General features: G+C 40.8%; 1 protein-coding gene across 1 annotated transcript in view; it reads right to left on the reverse strand.

The window, feature by feature from the left end:
• LOC126249368 (FMRFamide receptor) overlaps nucleotides 1–21731 on the reverse strand; it is a 319040-nt gene that overhangs the window by 50526 nt on the left and 246783 nt on the right. The window lies entirely within an intron of this gene.

Here is a 21731-nt window from a genome sequence, read left to right on the forward strand (position 1 = left end):
GCAAGTAATGTGCATCCTGCCTGACACCTAAAACACGGAATTGCGCTCTACAATTAATTGCCAAAATGCTTTTTCTCTATAAAATACGGAAGTGGACTCTACAGTTAATTGTGAAAATGCTGCTTCTATTTAGCAAAATACGTAAACATATTGGCATTTCAATCCCTGGACTTCTTAAAGCCATGTTACTTATGGTACGAAAGTCGAACTACGATCAATAGACAGTTTTCAAAGTTTTTCAGTAATGCCTCGTACCACCATGCACCAAATCAGGGGTAGAGGGGGCGGGAGGTTGGGGGCGGGGGGGGGGGGGAAGATAGCGCATCATGTTCTAAACAAGAAAAGGGTAATCGATGTTACTGACTAACTAATATACCTTTCTGTTACTATTAATATCGGATATACCTGTCCTAGCTTGTTATACAGGGTGAGTCACCTAACATTACCGCTGGATATATTTCGTAAACCACATCAAATACTGACGAATCGATTCCACAGACCGAACGTGAGGAGAGGGGCTAGTGTAATTGGTTAATACAAACCATTAAAAAATGCACGGAAGTATGTTTTTTAACACAAACCTACGTTTTTTTAAATGGAACCACGTTAGTTTTGTTAGCACATCTGAAAATATAAACAAATACGTAATCAGTGCCGTTTGTTGCACTGTAAAATGTTAATTACATCCGGAGATATTGTAACCTAAAGTTGACGCTTGAGTACCACTCCTCCGCTGTTCGATCGTGTGTATCGGAGAGCACCGAATTACGTAGGGATCCAAAGGGAACGGTGATGGACCTTAGGTACAGAAGAGACTGGAACAGCACATTACGTCCACATGCTAACACCTTTTTATTGGTCTTTTTCACTGACGCACATGTACATTACCATGAGGGTTGAGGTACACGTACACACGTGCTTTCCGTTTTCAATTACGGAGTGGAAAGAGTGTGTCCCAACATGTCAGGCCAATAGATGTTCAATGTGGTAGCCATCATTTGCTGCACACAATTGCAATCTCTGGGGTAATGAATGTCGTACACGCCGCAGTACATCTGGTGTGATGTCGCCGCAGGTTGCCCCAATACTTTGTTTCATATCCTCTGGGGTTGTAGGCCTGTGTCATACGTCTGTACGTGAGATTTCCACACTCCTAAACATCTCTAAGTCCACTGTTTCCGATGTGATAGTGAAGTGGAAACGTGAAAGGACACGTACAGCACAAAAGCGTACAGGCCGACCTCGTCTGTTAACTGACCACCGACAGTTGAAGAGGGTCATAATGTGTAATAGGCAGACATCTAGCCAGACCATCACACAGGAATTCCAAACTGCATCATGATCCACTGCAAGCACAATGACAGATAGGCGGGAGATGAGAAAACTTGGATTTCATGGTCGAGCGACTGCTCATAACCCACAAATTACACCGGTAAATGCCAAACGACGCCTCGCTTGGTGTAAGGAGCGTAAAAATTGGACGACTGAACAGTGAAAATACGTTGCGTGGAAAGACGAATCACGGTACACAATGTGGCGATCCGATGGCACGGTGCGGGTATGGGCGAATGCCCGGTCATCTGCCAGCGTGTGTAGTGCCAACAGTAAAATTCGGAGGCGGTGGTGTTATGGTGTGGTCGTGTTTTTCATGGAGAGGCTTCCACCCCCTGTTGTTTTGCGTGGAACCATCACAGCACAGGCCTACATTGATGTTTTAAGCAACTTCTTGCTTCCCACTGTTGAAGGGAAATTCGGGGGTGGCGATTGCATCTTTCAACACGATCGAGCAGCTGTTCATAATGCATGACCTGTGGCGGAGTGGTTACTCGAAATAACAATCCTGTAATGGACTAGCCTGTAAAGAGTCATGATCTGAATCCTACAGAACACCTTTGAGATGTTTTGGAACGGTGACTTCGTGCCAGGCCTTACTGACCGACATCGATACCTCTCCTTAGGGCAGCACTCCGTGAATAATGGGCTGCCATTCCCCAAGAAACCTTCCAGCATCTGACTGAATGTATGCCTGCGAGAGTGGATGGCTTAATGTGGGCCAACACCATATTGAATACCAGCATTAGCGATGGAGGGCGGCACGATCTTGTAAGTTATTTTCAACCATATAAGAAATGTTACCGCAGAACACAACATGGTCAAAAAATGAACAGCAAGGTTCTACACACAGAGATTAAAGTTCGACACATCGAAAATATGACCTTTGAATCGAAATAAAGTTATTTATCAAACATATAGGGATTTAGAGTACAAAACACACGCAGGGTGTTATTGTAATACGCAAGTATAATCACGTAAGTATGGTGACGAACGAAAATCGAACTTGTATCAAAATAAAATTGTCTGTATTATTTATAAAAAATGTACAAATCTCTAGTACAAGCCGTATATAGCACTACTGTCACAATATAACTGTTCTGTAACGTGAAAGAAGGTACACATGGCTCACATATTTTCACTACTGACGTAATTTATAACCAAACATCACTTGAGCTTAGTTTCATCTTTCTACCATAAATTAAATAAACCAAAAATTGTGTGTATTATTTATTATTTAAGAGCCGATCTATTACATTACAAAAGGCTTTGGCTCGACTGGAGAACTAACAGGTTAAATAGCACATTTCGACGTGAATACTTCGATCTCTGTACCAAAGAAAACAATGTTATTCCCACATCTAATTTATCTCTATTAATTACCAAAAAACATTTCTACTTTAGCAAAACCAATGTAAAAGTCAGCAAAAACTTATAGTGACCCCGTCTCAAGGGTAAGAATTTCATTTTGCGTTATAAAACGTTTGTCGTTTTCTATTGATAACACTAACTTAGGGCATTGCACAGTAGAGACTTATATGTCACGTCGCGCGAGACAGATCCCAGAAATGCTACTCTCTGACGTAATTTCAAACTGAATTTAGACAAAACATAAGTGCAGGCGATGACCTTCACAATTTTTTTCATTACCAGTTCATGAATAATGCTTAGGAAAGTGTAGACAGTTAAAGATAGAAACCGGCTATGACGGGGCTGTATATATCCAGCTGCGTAATATTGTTTTCTGTTTAACAAATTATCATCTTTGAATATACAATGAAGCGCCAAAAAGCTGGTACAGGCATGCGTATTCTAATGCACATATATGCGAACGGGCAGAATACGGCGCTGCAGTCGGCAACGTCTTTACACGACAAGTGACTGTCGCAGTTGTTAGATCGGTTACTGCAGCTGCAATGACAGGTTAACAAGATTTAAGTGAGCTTCAACGTGGTGTTATAGTCGGCGTACGAGCCATGGGACACAGCATCTCCTAAATAGCGATGAAGTGGGAATTTTCCCGTGCGACCATTTCGCGAGTGTACCGTGAATATCAGGACTCTGGTAAATCATCAAATCTCCGTCATCGCTGAGGCCGGAAAAATATCCTGCTAGAACGATACCAACAACAACTGAAAAGAATCGTTCAGTGTGACAGAAGTGCAACATTTCCGCAAATTGCTGCAGATTTCAGTGCTGGGCCATCAACAAATGTCAAAGTGCGAACCGTTCAAGGATGCATAATCGATGTGGGCTTTCGGAGCCAAAGGCCCCTTGTGTACCCTTGATGACTGCACAACATAAAGCTTTATGGTTCGCCTGGGCCCGTCAGCACCAGCAGTGGACTTTCGATGACTGGAAACGTGTTGTCTGGTCGAATGAGTCTCGTTTCAAATTTTGTCGAACGGATGGACGTGTACGGGTATTGAGACAACCTCCATGGAACCTGCAGGTCAGCAGGAGACTGTTCAAGCTGGTGGAAGCTCTGTAATGGTGTGGGGCGTGTGCAGCTGGAATGATATGGGACCCCTGATGCGTCTAGATATGACTCTGACAGGTGTCACGTCCGTAAGCACCCTGTCTGATCACCTGCATCCATTCACGTCCATTGCGCATTCCGACGGACTTTGGCAGTTCCAGCAGGACAATGGGACACGTCACACGTCCGCACTTGCTACAGGTTGGCTACAGGGACACTCTTCTGAGTTTAAACACTTCCACTGGCCACCAAAGTCCCCAGAGATGAACATTGTTGAGCATATCTTGGATGCATTGTTGCGTGCTGTTCGGTTGAGATCTCCACCCTCTTGTACTCTTACGGGTTTATGGACAGCCCTGCAGGATTCATGGTAACGGCTCCCTCCAGCACTACGTCAGACAGTCGTGTCCATGCCAAGTCGTTCGGCACTTCTGCATGCTAGCTGGGGCCCTACACGAAGTTAAGCAGGTGTACAAATTTCTCTGGCTCTTCAGCGTATTTCTGTGCTTTGTGTCAGCAGTTCGTGGTGTGTGGTCTTGAGGTTACTGTTGCTGAAACTCGATCACAGGGCACGAGTTCTATACCCGACCGGGTCGGGAAATTTTCTCCACTTGGGACTGGATGTTTGTGTTCCTCTGATCATTATTTCTTCATAATCGATGCGCAAATTGCCGAAGTGGCGTCAAATAAGGGTATTTGCACCAGGACTCCCCACCAATAGCGCCACGCGGACACGTGTGTGTATGTGTGTGTGTGTGTGTGTGTGTGTGTGTGTGTGTGAGGGTGGGTGTGTTCCACCACGGGGTTCCACACATAACTTACAGTATATATTCATAAATTAACGCATTTCATACATAACTTCCAGAGTTCTAGCATACTTTCTTTCGATTCCCCTGCAGTAGATTTCTGTCTGCTCGTTGATTTGATTTACATGGTTTTGGATAGAAATAAGTTTCACATTGGTATTTTCATAGCCATCGCAGTTCCACATCAACCAAGGCTCTACTTGAGAGCATTTCAGAATGAGAATGCGTACTTCAGTGAAGTAGCGTTCCTGCAGACAAAACAGACACCTCGCAATGTCAATGTGCTTACTAGCATGTACAAAATTTTCGCTTTTCTTTGTATGTGTTTTAGGGCACAATATTGCTACTGTCGTGCAATGTTCTTTCTTACGTGAGATACATTAATGTGGATGTGTTAGTAGTTACATTTAGTAATAAAGGCGAGTATGGTTCTGAAAAATAATAAAGAACACACGTACTGATACATTCCGTAACTTGAAGTAGCAAAACTTATGTAAGTAGCTCTAAGTCTTCCGATGGGTACTTCCTATTAACTTAATAATCAATTTCTGCATAAAGTCAAACATAACTAGAGATTTTCAATACATTGAAAAATACTTATTAAATATGTTACCGTAGTGAACAAATGTAGAAATATCTGAGCAATTTGCTTATTTTTTACTGTAGTTCAGTTCACTAATATTTCTCTATCAGTAGATAGCGTGCTTCTGTACCCGCGGATTTGGTGACCGTTTATTTTCCACGTAGCTTAAGACCATGAGTAATAAGAGTAGCACAAGTATCGCATTTTAAGAACAGCTCTCTATCCGTGGGTACTACGGTAACAGACAGCGCGCCCTGTTTGTTTTATTAGACAAAATACAGGGCTATTACAAATGATTGAAGCGATTTCATAAATTCACTGGAGCTCCATTCATTGACATATGGTCACGACACACTACAGATACGTAGAAAAACTCATAAAGTTTTGTTCGGCTGAAGCCGCACTTCAGGTTTCTGCCGCCAGAGCGCTCGAGAGCGCAGTGAGACAAAATGGCGACAGGAGCCGAGAAAGCGTATGTCGTGCTAGAAATGCACTCACGTCAGTCAGTCATAACAGTGCAACGACACTTCAGGACGAAGTTCAACAAAGATCCACCAACTGCTAACTCCATTCGGCGATGGTATGCGCAGTTTAAAGCTTCTGGGTGCCTCTGTAAGGGGAAATCAACGGGTCGGCCTGCAGTGAGCGAAGAAATGGTTGAACGCGTGCGGGCAAGTTTCACGCATAGTGATGTGAAAGATTCAGTGTTTAAACCTCCTCTACCAAGAAACGTGCCAGAACTGTGAGCTCGCATCAACAATGCTTTCGAACTCATTGATGGGGACATGCTGCGCCGAGTGTGGGAGGAACTTGATTATCGGCTTGATGTCTGCCGAATCACTAAAGGGGCACATATCGAACATTTTTGAATGCCTAAAAAAACTTTTTGAGTTTTGGTATGTGTGTGCAAAGCATTGTGAAAATATCTCAAATAATAAAGTTATTGTAGAGCTGTGAAATCGCTTCAATCATTTGTAATAACCCACAATACGATTTATTCTTGTCAAATTAGAAACGTTTGATAACGTGTAACAAGATCAGCTCTTACTTTCTGCGTCATTACTTAGTAGCTACGTTACAGTGCTACATCTAAAGAAAACTGCGTTAGGCAGACGTCCTGTGGTTACTACATCAAGAACAATATTTTTGTCGTACCAATAGGACTTCTTACTTTCAAAATGTCACAATTTTGAGTTCAACGTCCTATAAATGTTATGACGCTGATGCTCAGAAATCTGGCCATTATAAATTAAAAGGTAAGTTAAAAAGTGAATTTCTCTAATATATGAAATGATTATGCAAATACTTCTGTCCATATGGCATTCTAGTTTCGAATTTCGTATTGTGGCTCTTACAGTCCATGTTGAAATAAGAATTTTGTACACTTCTAATGTACTTACTGAACTTGAATAAGAAATGTCGAAAGCAATTGAATAAGGAACGTCGAAAGCAAGATATCGGACTGGTGTTCGAGAGGTGAAGAGTTCAAGTCTGCATCTACAAATTCGGATTCAGTTTTCGTATTCACTCCAAGTAAACCGCAAGGTGGTTAGTAAATACTTCGGCCCCGAATTCATATTACATTCTGCACACAGAAAAAATTACATTACTTTATACTTCATTTAAAAATTCTAAGCAAATCCAGTTTTCCGTATTTGTAGCTAAAGATGAGCATCGAGTGACGGACACAGCTTACAACCTTCAAATATTGCACCTGACCAACAGAGATGAGAAAATGAACCTGGTCCAAAAAAATAGAAATTAATTGTCATAGGTGCACGCCCAAAATGACAACCTTAGCCATCAGATTTAACCAACATAATGTTTCAAAGACATTTGTATTTAATACTTATATAACTTTCACATCAAATCCAGTCGTGGCAAGATACGAAACTAACAAAATATAAAACACCACGTTTTTTTCGCCTTCCTAACGTGAAAAACGGAAAATATTGTAACTTTGCGTAGTATAAGTAACTTACTTGTTGTTGTACTCGTTTTAAAATGTTAGCCCAATGTTTGTAAAACGTATGATATCACTGTTTACATGTAAAATGTACCGTATCACTTTCGTAACATTCAGCATAATTTCATTACTGTACTTCATACATTTTATATCAAGCAATTTCAACCATTCATAGTAATATATCGAATTTTAATGTCGTCAGAATTAATTAAATAAGTGTAACCAATTTCAGAAGTAGTTTTTGAACGTGTAAGAAAATGTTAACTTCACCTTAGATGTAACTTTCGACGTAAAGAAACACATTAGTCGGTCACAAGGCGAATGATGCCATGCATCAGAGCATCGGTAAATCTAAAAGTGTTTGTGTGGTGCATATGAAGCTGCATAAACGAGCTAATACATACAGAATAAAATGAAGTGCACCTAACTATTAATTAAACCTAAACTGGAAATTTGTGGTAAGTTCCTATGGGACCAAACTGCTGAGGTCATCGGTCCCTAGGCTTACACACTACTTAATTTAACTTAAACTATCTTACGTTAAGGACAATACACACACACCCATGCCCGAGGGAGGTCTCGAACCTCCGACGCGGATAGCCGCGGGAACGACCACGACCACGCGGCTGCCCCACGCGGCTAATTAAACTTAAGCATATGGCTTTAGAAGCCTGGTAGCTGTACCAGTTGTTATTTTGCCCAGCGCAGCTGCATCGTTCAAATTGCAGTCGACACAAACGCCATACTGCCGCACATATAAATGTATTACACCAACTGAAGATGAGCGAAAGCGCGCTACTCGAGTTAAGCATAGATTTGCTGGTTGCTGTAGACCTTCAAGTAATAAGGTAACGAAATACATACATACATATACTCTCTGTCTCTATCTCTCTCTCTCTCTCTCTCTCTCTCTCTCTCTCTCTCTCTCTCTCTCTCTCTCACACACACACACACACTCACACACACACACACACACACACACACTCACACACACACACTTTTCACCCGGATGTAATTACAGAATACAGGAATCAATCTAAGTGCCCAATCTATATCATCTGTTTATATGGGCCGTGACAAAGTAGTTTTTCAATTATCAACATTAACCTGAACAGACCTTAATTACAAAAAAACTTGTCACTAGTCTAATCACTACCCTCACTCACTAGTAACAGGTTGTAGTACCTAAGGAGTCTTAAGGCTTGTATTGACAAGTTAGAAACAGTTTTGTCGCGATCTCCATCAGGATATGACATAGATTGCGGATTTAATTTGGTTCCCTACATCCCTGAAGGCGCCTCTAAAAGGCATACAGCGTAAATCTGACATCAATAAATACAGATGAGTGGGAAAGAATAACAGGAAATCAGGCCAACATAAGAAGTTGTTCGCAGAATGAGAAAAGCAAGGGTCCCGAGCTCGAGTCTCGGTCCGGCACACAGTTTTAATCTGCCGTGAAGTTTCATTAGAAGTAGTTTTTGTACCATCCAGGAATTTGTTCTAACATTCTGCGTGCTATCTGTTTGTTCTATGTCGTGTCTCCCTACCACTTTCGCGCAACGACGCTCTGAGCGTGTTTTTTAGAGAATTTACTAGTTAGAAACCGGGGACCTGTTGCTGGTAAGGAGACGCCAGACCACACATGACATGTAGAGTTCAGAAGAGTTCAGTGAGACAAGCGATGATATAACCAAATACTTAATGATTTCAGCGTCAGCTCCACTGCACTCCCTGTAAAAGAATCTTAATACTAACTAAATTTAGTGGAAGGGGTTCAAGGCTTTCCTATTTTTAGTTAGCTGGTAAAATAACGTATATAATCTAGGTTTAAATTAAGTTTCACAAGACAGAAAACTATCAAAGTGGTCTACAGTGATCCTCAATTATCTTTAATTACTTATCTAACTTGTCGTGAATTACAGTGGCTGATGTGGCTTCTCAATAACTATATAACAGAAAAATCAACGCGTTTCAGATTTTTACTTCAAGTGGCAAATGTGAACACCATGAGCTTTAATTGACGATCGACACTAGTATTACGCAAAAAGGGGGTGTAACAGATGAGACTTCTGCAGTTCTGAGTGAAGCTTTATGCGCTGTTATGCTGCATCGCGTGCGTTCATTTCCTTGTCAGTGTTCGTCAGGGGGCGGCGGGCAGCACAGCTCCCCTCACCTCGCCATCTCGGAAGCAACTCTCTCCTAACTTCTCCTTACTACAATTTACCGATGTTCGTTTAAAAAAACTATCTGGCTGTGTTTTCATCTGACCAATCAGGGTCTCAATGTTAACCTTAAGCTCCGCCTACAAAAATTCTGTCTATCCAATGAGAAACGTTATACTTTTCGTGATGGGGCAATGTTTTTAAAGTTTGCAACGTAACAGAGACGCGAAAAAGTCTCACGCTAAAACTTGCAGCTGGTGTGGTCCTTTTAGTGTTATCGTAAGATCTATACTGTTCTTGTGGAGGGCTCTATCTTTTAACATGGGCTGGGGGTGGTCCTGACGTAACAGAGACGCGAAAAAGTCTCACGCTAAAACTTGCGGCTGGGGTTTGGTCCTAGGGTTAGCTGGCGACGTGGGTGTCCGTTCCTTATCGTAGGGCCTTCTAACTTAACACGGTTCTGCTCACGGCTTCTGTTCTCGTTTCTCCCCTCGGAACTGCGTCTGTCTCACGGTGGGAAGGTATGACATGCATTTAGGCATTCTTGTGTTAGTCTGTGGTATTCCATTTGCTCACTTGTTACTCGTATTACTTTGGTTAATTTAATGTCACGATTTATTCGGAGGTATGTGACATACTACTGGATTTGCTTATCATGTCAGGGTTTTCATGGAAGGTGTTGGATTTGCCTGACACCTTACATATCACCACCCTTCGAACTTAATTTTTGCACTGAAGTTAGGCAATGATTGAACCGTTGTCTAAGTCAGTCAAAAATTATTCCGTTATCTAAATTTTGTTGCCTACTGTTCTGCCACATTATTCTGTTATATGCTAGTTTGTATTACTAATTTATAATTTTTTATTCTTCCACATTATTATCCAAAATATGTTTATATTGACAAGAGAAGAATTTTTTTATTCTATTATAATTATTATTTTTTAGTTATTTTCTTTCTTTATTTAATTGTGAAGTTTGTTTTTAAGAAGTTTACCGAAAGTGAGAAGTCTTTCACATCGATTTTCTTAGAAATATTGTTTCTACAAATGTAGTAATTAAGTAAAATCTATTCCTAACACATTTTCTAAATATCATGTACAATTAAAATGTTTTTGTTTCTAGACACTCATTTCAACATTGTTACACTAACAAATAAGAATTATTTTCAAGAATTGCTTTGATAAAGAAATATACACACACAAGTATTGAGATATTTTCCTAAGAAATGGTACAAATGTTTTAAAAAATGGAAAATATCCAACAAGATAATTTTTTATTCTTTGTTTTTATAAGGAGAAAATAAGTAAAATATAGTTATTCTTTTATTTTTATGAGGAGAAAAGAAGTGGCAATCAGTTTTATTGTTTATTATGCCTTACTTTTGTTCTTTATATACTGTCCATTTCAGAACTAATGACTTATTTTTATCGATAGTCTATTTTTTACTTAAGTCCATAGTCAATGACTGTTATTTTGTAGTTTATTAGCTGTCTGGTGTGCTTAACTTATTTAGTTTTTTCACACGTTTCTTTTGCACAATTCCTACATCACATAATTTGATTTCACACATTCACATAATCCTATGAATGTTTAAGCATGGCGAATGTTTTTTCACGAAGGTGATGGACTTGAGCGAGATGGATGAGGGCAAGTATCTGATGTACAGCTTTGTTTGTCATTCCTTGTTGGCTTTGCAAGTGTGTGTTGCTGTTGTGGAGGTCCAATAATGGAATGGAGCTGTGAGTGCAGAATCTCGTGGTTTACTGGCTTTGTATGCGTGAAAGTCATCGTTATGTGTCGCTGAAAGCGGCCGTTTTTCGTTGTAATACTTCGCAGACGACTAGTTTACAATAGGATAGGGATTTGGGAAGGTATGTCGTCTATTCTTCACCCATCTCCTTTCTTGGTCTCAATCTTTCGAAACTTCTACTTCTGTTCTTCTTGCTTTTCCTCTGCTTCTTACTTGATTCTTGGTTCTTCTCTGGGCAGGATATGGAAATATTTATCGATAACTAGTCTCTTTCAAGTTCTCCTCCTAGTAACAGTTCGATAAATTGTTTGGGCGTGTTATTTCTACTTTGTGAACGTCTTCTTCAGTGTTGTGCATCAGCGTGCTGTTTAATAGCGGTAGTGTGACTTTTACACATATTTTTTGACAGTGGTGGCTTCCCCAAGCGATCTTCTCATCCGGCGGTTTTTTTGCTCGCTCTGCTGAGTTGGGGCGTCCCAGGGTTTACGAGTGGTGAATGACTGGTTTATGCTTGTCAGTCCCTGCACTGGTCCCTTCCATGTTCCGCCACTCTGTGGTTCCGTGTTCTGTCCCAGCAGGGTTCCGCCACCCTGTGGTTCAGCAGATTTACTGCCCACTTCAGCTACAAGGGCCTTCTGTTGGTCTTGCTGTCCTTTCCCTTCTCTCTACACTTCTGCCTTGTAGGAATTGTCTTGCTAATTACATCCTTTTCTTTCTTGATACTTCTCTCGTTGCAACTTGTGGGTCATTGCATCTCGTCCTTGTGGAGTTCTTACAATGGTTCTTACAAAAAGTTTTACTTATAATCATCTAACATATGTCTAGTACCTACATTGTTCTACGCCTTCTTAAAAAGCTTTACAAATTTTGGCGCCTTTTTCATGTTACAATTCTAAGATATTTTGAGTCTTAACTTCTAAAAGAATCCTCAAATTCGTTTTTTTTATTTTTTGTGTAGTTTCATGGTGTATAGCATTTTAGTATTTCATGCTGTTAGACTATCTACGTTTTATCCTTCACCTTAATCTATGGGACTATTGGTGTTATTTTTGTTTTTGTTTTTATTGAAACTACTTTCTTTTTCCCACCTTCCTTTCTCTTCATTCTTGTTTCTCCTGACGATCTTATCTGCAACATAATCTTGAAATATTGTGCTGATTATTTATCAGTAATAAAATTAATCTTCAAACTTTTTGATATGGCTCACATGGTGAAGTCCTAAGTCTTTTTCCGTTTTACTTCAAACTTGTACTGAAAGTGTTTAATACTGCCAGTCTTAGGTAAAAATACCTCTGCTTTATCTCGTAAAATACCCTCTAATTCTCGTTTACTGTGTTCCGAAATACCTTGAACTTCTCGCAATTTTTCGGCGATTTCTTTATGGACTTCTAACATGAGTTGAGGCGATTGCCCCTTTTGTGCATACCATTCTAATTCTTCATCCTCTTTATCTCGCGTCATTCTTAATTGTTTGTTTATCACTGGTATTTCATCTAATTTTAGCTTTTGCTTAAAGAGAAGTGTGACGTTCCCGAATCTTAGGCTACCTTTCCCGATATCCATTATCACTCGTCTCTCATTTAAAAAATCTGCACCTATAAACAAATCTACAGTTAGTTTAGGTATAATCACGAAGTTGTCTTCGATCTTTTGACCTTGACACGAAAGAGTTAACCTTGTTTGTCTCATAACTTCCGCAGCATTGATTCTAATAGGACCTCTTACTTTAATCTTACGTGTTTTCAGAACTGGCAATTCCTCATTGGCATTACACTGCATGAATAAATTTTCTGAGATCGCAGTCAGTTCACTTCCGCTATCAATTACAATATTGACTGGGATATGCTTTACCATGGCCTTCACAATTGGTTGAACTTGAAAGGGTTGGTTCTGTTCTTCTTCTTCTTACATCAACGAATCCTCCACTGAATCATACATGAGTCTTTTTTAGGAATTTCCCTTGTGAATTCGAACTTTCTGTAGGATAAGCTTCGACTGCTTCTTCTCTCTCTTTTATTTCCTCTTCTCTACTTCTTCCTTCATTTACACTTTCTTCAACATCCTCTACTTTTTCCTCATCCTCGTCTATCTTCTCCTTCTTCGTCGCTACTTCCACATAATCGCATCTAAATGCTCTAATTATCGCTTCATAACTTCCTTCATTATATACGTTGGGTTGTGTGCCCACTCGTAACTTATTTTCAGCTTCTGTCGACTGCACATTATCCTCATTGAATTCGCTTTCCCTGGTTTCCATCTCAAATAGCTCAGCAATACTCATTACTTCGTCCTTTCCTCCTACATTCGTTGTGCATGCCTCTGGTAATTCATCTTCCTCGTCAGTATTCTCCCAATTAATTTCGTCCCAACACGATATTGTTATTTTCTTGTCTTCGTTTTCATCTGGTCCCTGCGGATTTGTTTCTTCCTTCTTCTCTTCTCGTGATAAGGTTGTTACTTCTCTGTTCAAGGTGCTGCAATTGTCCTGGGTCGGTGCATCATTCTCTTTGGCATGGGCGCTTGGCTGTCAATTCGAACGTTTATCGGGGTTTGGTGGTTTTACCTCCACCTCTTCTATCTGTATTCTCTTTTCTTGTTCAGCTTGTTGATAGTGGTTTCTTTGTTGATAATTTGTCGGTCTATTGGTTCTCCAGTACCCGCTCCGGTTGTCGTTATTCCCTCTGTAATAGTTGTTGCCGTTCCTGGGTGAATTATAGTTATTGCCATATTCTCTTCTAAATCCATAACCGGTCCTTTGTTAAAATCTATTGTCGTTTCTTGGTGCGAAGTTATCACATGGTTCGTAATTATTGTTTCTTCGTACTGTGTCTTGTGGATTCCACTGCTTTTTGCTTTCGTTTTCACGTGCGCTTCGTCTTTTATTGCGTTATCTTCCGAAAATATGAACTCTAGTTCCCTTAGAATACCTTTAGATGCTTCGACGTCATTGCCTCCGCGCCCTACTAATGATTTCTGGTATTTAAATGGTAGCTTCATCGCGCATAATTTAATCAACTCTCCGTCACTGTATGGTACATCTAAGCATTGATTTTTCTTTGCCATTAATTCGAAAAATTTCACGGGACTCTTCTCTCCTGAATTTTCAAAATATGGATTCTGTAATAATTCGTAATTCACTCTGTTCTGTGCTTCGATGGACCAATATCGCGAGAGAAACTTCTCTCTGAAATCTTCGTACGATCGGCATGTCCCTGCAACATTCTGTATGGTTTCTGCGACTGTTCCTGATATGTGTGCACATATAAAGTCTAATTTGTGTGCTAGAGTCAAGTGTTCTGGTAATCCTACTCGGAATTGATCAATAAAAGTTCGTGGATGTAATGAGTTTCCTTCTCGAAAGTGCTGAAATTTTCTGACTGTGAGGAAATGATCGTTGTCGTACTTCGTCATAGTTCCATATGAAATTCGCGATTCTTCGCCACTTTTGTTTCTGATCATTTCTCCAGTCGTTCTTTCCGGTTGTGGTATATCCATTGGATACTGTCCACTGTAACTTTCGCCTACCCTTGCGTAGTATCTTTGGAGTGGTACGCAATAATTTTCTTCCATCGGTTGTGAACCATTGCCAGGTATTGGTTCGGTATCTTGTCTGGCTAACCTTGCTGCTTCATTGCACGATCCAAACTGTCTTGAAACATACATTTGTGGTTCAACATGTGTTTGTGATGACGTTTGTTCATCAAGAATTTCGAAACGTGTTTGTTGCTGTGCAGGCTGTCTGATTTCACGTATGTTACTTGCTGTCTGTGACTGGAATCGCAAATGCGTAATATCTTCGTTAATTGCTTGTTTTTCCGGTGCTGTTACAGATACGGATGTGGTTGCATACTCTGTGCTTGTTCGATCCTGTTCACTATGCTCTTCAATGGTTTGCAACAACTCTGTTCGCAATTTCTGAAATTGTCGCTTCGTTTGCGCTTCTATTTTGACTATGCGGTTATCATATCTTTTAAGCGCTGCTTTTGTGATACGTTTGTGAAACACACTGTTTTCAACAACTTCACGCGCTGTACCTGCTGCTTGTCAAGTAATTACGTTTATCTGTTTCTCTAGTTTCTTGACTTCTCCCTGGGTTTTGTTAAGTAATATTTTGATCTCGTCCTGAATGTCATTACGCAATGTTTGTACGTCCACTTGTACCTTGTCAATGTCTGTTCTCAATTTATTGTGACCTGTTATTAAGTTTCCTATCACTTCTCGAGATTCTTTTGCCTCGTCTTCAATACGACTTAGGTGTAAGTGAATTTTTTTTTTTTGTTCTTTAATCTCACGCATTTGTCTCGTGGTTTCTGCAATTTGAATTTTAATTTGGTTCGCAATTTCTTTATTTTGTCTTGTCATGGTTTCTGTAATTTATTGTAATAATTCTGCCAGATTGGGGGATCCTACTGCGTTTTCTTCCAACGTCCTACGGGCTGTGTTTTCGCCCAAGTGTTGGTTCGCAACCGATTGCATTGATCTGTGCTGTGACACGTTTCTGCTCGCACTCCTTGTACTCTGTGGTGAGGGATCTCTGATTACTTGTACTATGGGTTCTACGTATTCAAGACGCAAGTTAGAATCCTCATCGACTGTCTCTCTACTTTCCTGCTCCTCTGTCGTACGCTGACTCACGTTTACTATGCCTTGACGTACATTATCCTCGTTATGGTGCGCTATATGTCCTATGTCTCGCGATACTGCAGCGTCTGTTGTACTGTCCTCTATTCTCTGTCTATTTTCATGATGGGTCTCTACCTCAATTCGGTCAAGGTCTAGATCTGCCATTGCTAATCTTTCCGAAACCCTTATTTTCTGTTTTAAAAGCAATTCACGCGCCCTACTTCGAGTCAACATGCGCTCATACGATCTCACGCGTTTCATAAACTTTTTGCAGACACGACTTGACAATCCATTCACTTACTTGTTGGGTCAGAACCAACTTGTCAACGATGTATCCGCCACCTGTGCGCTTGCATTGGAAAGAAAACTTAATTCTAACAATTTTTAAAATTCATAACTTAATGATGCTATTGTCTCTGCTAGAATGTCGCACTTTTTATTGAATACTTTATTACTATCTACCGCTGCAGCTACTATTTTCAACTATTTATGCCTTTCAAAAATTTTTTTTATTACGAAAATTTTTAACAGGATATTTTTCTGACCTAGTTAGGCATGTGGTCGACCTTCCATCATGGTATTTTACCATCCTGGCAGGACCGCCATTCTCTAACAGTCTGCATGGAGTCTGTTTGTTCTATATCGTGTCTCCCTACCACTTTCGCGCAACGACGCTCTGAGTGTGTTTTTTAGGGAATTGACTAGTTTGAACCTGGGACCTGTTGCTGGTAAGGAGACGCCAGACCACACATGACATGTAGAGTTCAGAAGAGTTCAGTGAGACTAGCGATGATATAACCAAATACTTAATGATTTCAGCGTCAGCTCCACTGCACTCCCTGTAAAAGAATCTTAATACTAACTAAATTTAGTGGAAGGGGTTCAAGGCTTTCCTATTTTTAGTTAGCTGGTAAAATAACGTCGAAAAAGCAGTTAAGTTTACCATTGGAAATTTTATTCTACTCACAAAACATTGTTTATAAATTGCACTATTGATAAAAGGAAATGTTTTAATACAGGATGATAAAAGCCAACTGCGTTCAACAAAAATGTGAACGAATATTTCCTGAGTGGATTTCCAAGTTCTACAATGGATCGAAGGATGACCTATGCCATATCACATCTATAATCTAGGTTTAAATTAAGTTTCACAAGACAGAAAACTATCAAAATGGTCTACAGTGACCCTCAATTATCTTTAATTATTTATCTAACTTGTCGTAAATTACAGTGGCTGATGTGGCTTCTCATTAACTATATAACAGAAAAATCATTGCGTTTCAGATTTTTACTTCAAGTGGCAAATGTGAACACCATGAGCTTTAATTGACGATCGACACGAGTATTACGCAAAAATGGGGTGTAACAGATGAGACTTCTGCAGTTCTGAGTAAAGCTTTATGCGCTGTTATGCTGCATCGCATGCGTTCATTACCTTGTCGGTGTTCGTCAGGGGGCGGCGGGCAGCACAGCTCCGCTCACCTCGCCGTCTCGGAAGCAACTCTCTCCTAACTTCTCCTTACTACAATTTACCGAAGTTGGTTTATAAAAGCTATCTGGCTGTGTTTTCATCTGACCAATCAGGGTCTCAATGTTAACCTTAAGCTCCGCCTACAAAAATTCTGTCTATCCAATGAGAAACGTTATACTTTTCGTGATGGGGCAATGTTTTTAAAGTTTGCAACGTAACAGAGACGCGAAAAAGTCTCACGCTAAAACTTGCAGCTGGTGTGGTCCTTTTAGTGTTATCGTAAGATCTATACTGTTCTTGTGGAGGGCTCTATCTTTTAACATGGGCTGGGGGTGGTCCTGACGTAACAGAGACGCGAAAAAGTCTCACGCTAAAACTTGCGGCTGGGGTGTGGTCCTAGGGTTAGCTGGCGACGTGGGTGTCCGTTCCTTATCGTAGGGCCTTCTAACTTAACACGGTTCTGCTCTCGGCTTCTGTTCTCGTTTCTCCCATCGGAACTGCGTCTGTCTCACGGTGGGAAGGTATGACATGCATTTAGGCATTCTTGTGTTAGTCTGTGGTATTCCATTTGCTCACTCGTTACTCGTATTACTTTGGTTAATTTAATGTCACGATTTATTCGGAGGTATGTGACATACTACTGGATTTGCTTATCATGTCAGGGTTTTCATGGAAGGTGTTGGATTTGCCTGACACCTTACGTTGTGACCAGATAATATGCTGTTATCTACCATCACCACAGGGATCTTACGATTAGCTTTATCACAGTGAGATAATGTTTCGTCTTGAACGACCTGCATGTCTTACGTAAGCTTCCTTATTTTGATTATCTATGTTAGGCTTATATACTCCATAGTCGTCATATTTTCCACCAGTGTACAGAAAAGTTAGTTTAAATACCAGAAAAAGGCTCCACGATCTACAGACTATTAGCTTCTGCAAAACTGCAGAAATATCTTCCGTACTTCTCTAGAGTATAATTAATCCGGGATATCCCTCGAGCGCTGTTTTACCCCAAAGGCTCGTGGAATTACGAACGTCTGCGGACAACTATATTTATCATTGCACCTCAAGAAAGATTAAACTAATTAGAGAGAGTAATTTCATTCACTGCAGCTGCTGTGAAGAGCGTCGAGGTAGAGGGGGAAGTGCCGGGTGATACTCATAAAGTAATTAAATCCATCAAATGTACAGGACTGGTTTAATAGTGGCAAGATAAATATATGAGCTCAGCATTCAAACATTCGAGGCAAATGTATATGGTTTAATATTGAAATAAACGGCTTCTTTCAGTCTGTGCATTTTATCACAACGATTGATATGTTAAAGCAAAGGCTAGAATGGCTCTATTCTATTTCGTATACCGATTTGTTTAATAGACCGACAACTCAGGGCATATCAGCATGACGTGCTTCAGTATTCGAAATCACTACGGTACGACTTCGCAGAGGCACTCGACTCCGCGTTAGTTAGTTCGAATCCAAGTCGTGGAAGAAATGTTTATCGCTAGAGTTCGGCTATCGAGTGGAAAAGCGGTGATGGCGTACAGGTTCAGACCCTCACTCATTGCACTAATATTCTGAGTTAAATTCCAGACATCTCTGCAGTGTCTCTAGGAGTAGAGATATGTAGCACTGTTCATGACGATCTGTCCGTGTGATAAGGACATTAGGCTAGCGATTCGCTTATTGCTATTCGAGAGCAGTGGGCCATTATTCCATAATAGACACACAACACTACACCGTACAAGCACTCACAACAGGCATCCATACGCCACAGAAGCATATTTGACATTTCATAGTAGCTCCGAGGAAGGCATACGAGATTCCCGAATCTGCTCAACTCTCATTTCATGAACATGAAATGACTTAGATTAATCTGAGCATGAAAAGATGTTTGGGGAAGCATCACATAGCGTAGAACAATTAAGTCTATAGAACATGAGAATGAACTTTCTTGCGAAGATGTCATTATATAATATTTTCACTGTCTTCTAGCCGCATCAGATTAGTGTGAAGACTCGAACTTCAGCCGGAAATCCCCGTCGCCATCGTATGGAACCCCCGATTGTAGTAACGGCAGCTGTGATTGGCTTATCTTGCCTCACACATACCGTTACTAGTATTCCGTCATCTAAGAGGCAGTACAGGTCAGAACGTGCCACAAAAACTGACATGAGGCCGGCGGCTTTAATCTTTGTGGTGCATAGATGCAGGTACTCGACGTTGAGAGACTACGTATATATGCGTCAAACTGCTTATAATGACATTCAATAGGCATACATCTTTCGATCCACTCTCCCGTCCACCGAAGTCAGTTTTGGTCTGTGAACTACACCGTTCCTCGACTAATGATAAAGGACTCATGGTGACAGCAGGAATCTACACTGAGGTGACAAAAGGCATGGCATAAACCTTAATATGGTATTGTACCTCCCTCTGGCCGGTGTAGGTCAGCAATTCTACCTAACATGGACTCAACAAGTCGTTGGAAGGCCTCTGTAGAAATACTGAGCCATGATGCCTCTGTAGCTGCCCATAATTGCGAAGGTGTTGCTGCTGCAGTATCTTGTACATGAACCGACCTCTTCATTGTATCCTATAAGTGTTCTACGGAATTCATTTCGGGCGATCTGGGGAGCCAAATAATTCGCTCGAGTTGACTGAAGGTTTCTCGTACGATTCGCGAAATGTTATGGCTGACAAGGCGTACTGTCATTCATGAAATCTGTTTAGTTTTTTGGGAACATGAAGTAAATCCATATCTGCAAATGGTCCCAAGTAGCCAAATATAAGCGAGGAGCCAATCAATTCCATTTAAAAACAGTCCACATCATTATAGAGCCACCGCCAGCTTGCACAATGCCTTGTTGACCACGTGGAGTCTGCACCACACTCGAAACCCACCATCAGCTCTTACCAACTGATACGGAGCTCATCTGACCAGGTCACCGTTTTACAGCCGTCTAGGGTCCAACCGATATGGTCACGAGCGAAAGAGACGCGCTACCGGCGAATTCGTGCTGTTAGCAAAGGCACTCGAGTCGGTCGTCTGCTGTCATAGCCCATTAACACCAAATGTCATTGCATTGTCCTAATGGGTACTTTCGTCATACGTGCCACACTGACTTCTGCGGTTGTTTCACGCAGTGTTGCTCTTCTGTTAGCACTGAAACTTTACGCAAACACCTCTGTTCTCGGTCGTTAAGTGAAGGCGCTCGGCCACTTCGTTGTCCGTGGTGAGAGGTAACGGCTGAAATTCGTTATTCGCGGCACACTCTTGATACTGCGGATCTCTGAATATTGAATTCCCTAACGATTTCCGAAATGGAATGTCCCATGTGTCTAGCACCAACTACCATTCTGCGATCAAAGTCTGTTAATTGCCATCGTGCGGCTATAATAATTGCGGAAACCTTTCCGCATAAATCATCTGAGTTCAAATTACAGCTCCTCGAATGCGCTACCCTTTTACACTTTGTGTAAAAGATACTACCACCCTCTGTATATGTGCATATCGCTATCCTATATCTTTTGTCAGCTCAGTGCGTGATGGAGGTAATATATAAGCGTTATCGGCAACTACTGGCTAAAGGAAGTAAAAGTACTTCAGTACAAGTAGCATGTGTTTCATTGCAACAAGCTGAGGACGTGAGATACTCGGGACTCGACGCTTGAAGACCTACCAATCTGGGACCTTGGGTCCATACTCACTGCGTGGACATCACCCAGAATTTTTTACAATTAACACTGAAAACTGAAAGAAAAGCATTTGAAAGTTTTAATTATTTGAAATTTCATAAAGACATCACAGAGGAAATTCTGACGTTGTGCATGATATGGAGGTAAGACTTTAGAAAAATGAAGACAACTTTCTAGTACCGAAGAAGCAATGAATGGGGAAAAGAAAGGTTCAGGAGTGGGATTAACATTCGGGGCGAAATGATATCAATGATAAGATTTGCGATGATATTCGCATCCTCAGCGAAAGGGGGAGAGAATTGCATGACATGTTAAATGGAATTAACAGTCGAGTGAGTATGTAATGTGGACTTACAGGGAACTGAGGAAGGACGGAAGTAATGAGAAGCATAGGAAACGAAATTGGTGATAATTTTAACGTCTCAGTTAGTAGATGAAGTGAAGGAATTTTGCTGTCTTCAAATCAAGTGAAGCAAGGAGGATATAAGAAACAGACTAACACAGGAAAAGCGGACATTCATCGCTGAAAGAAGTGGACCGGTATTAAATATTTTTGACAATGTACATATGTAGCACACAGTTGTATGGAAGTGTATCATGGACTGTGACAGAACTGGAAAGAAATAGCATCAAAACGTTTGGGCTGTAGGTTCCAAATGGATGTTGTAAATTAATCTGCGGATCTGTGAAGAAATGGATGCGGGGAAAACCGTGACTAGGAGGAGGTACAGCATGATAGCAAACCAGGGAACAACGTCCAGTGTGCTGACGAAACTGTAGAGGGCAAAAACTGTAGAGTAAGGCAGAGATTGCAATACGTTATGAAAATAATCAGAACATTAGTAGATAGTGCTTCT

This window comes from Schistocerca nitens, chromosome 3 (genome assembly GCF_023898315.1).
Source record: "Schistocerca nitens isolate TAMUIC-IGC-003100 chromosome 3, iqSchNite1.1, whole genome shotgun sequence".
NCBI lineage: Eukaryota > Metazoa > Arthropoda > Insecta > Orthoptera > Acrididae > Schistocerca > Schistocerca nitens.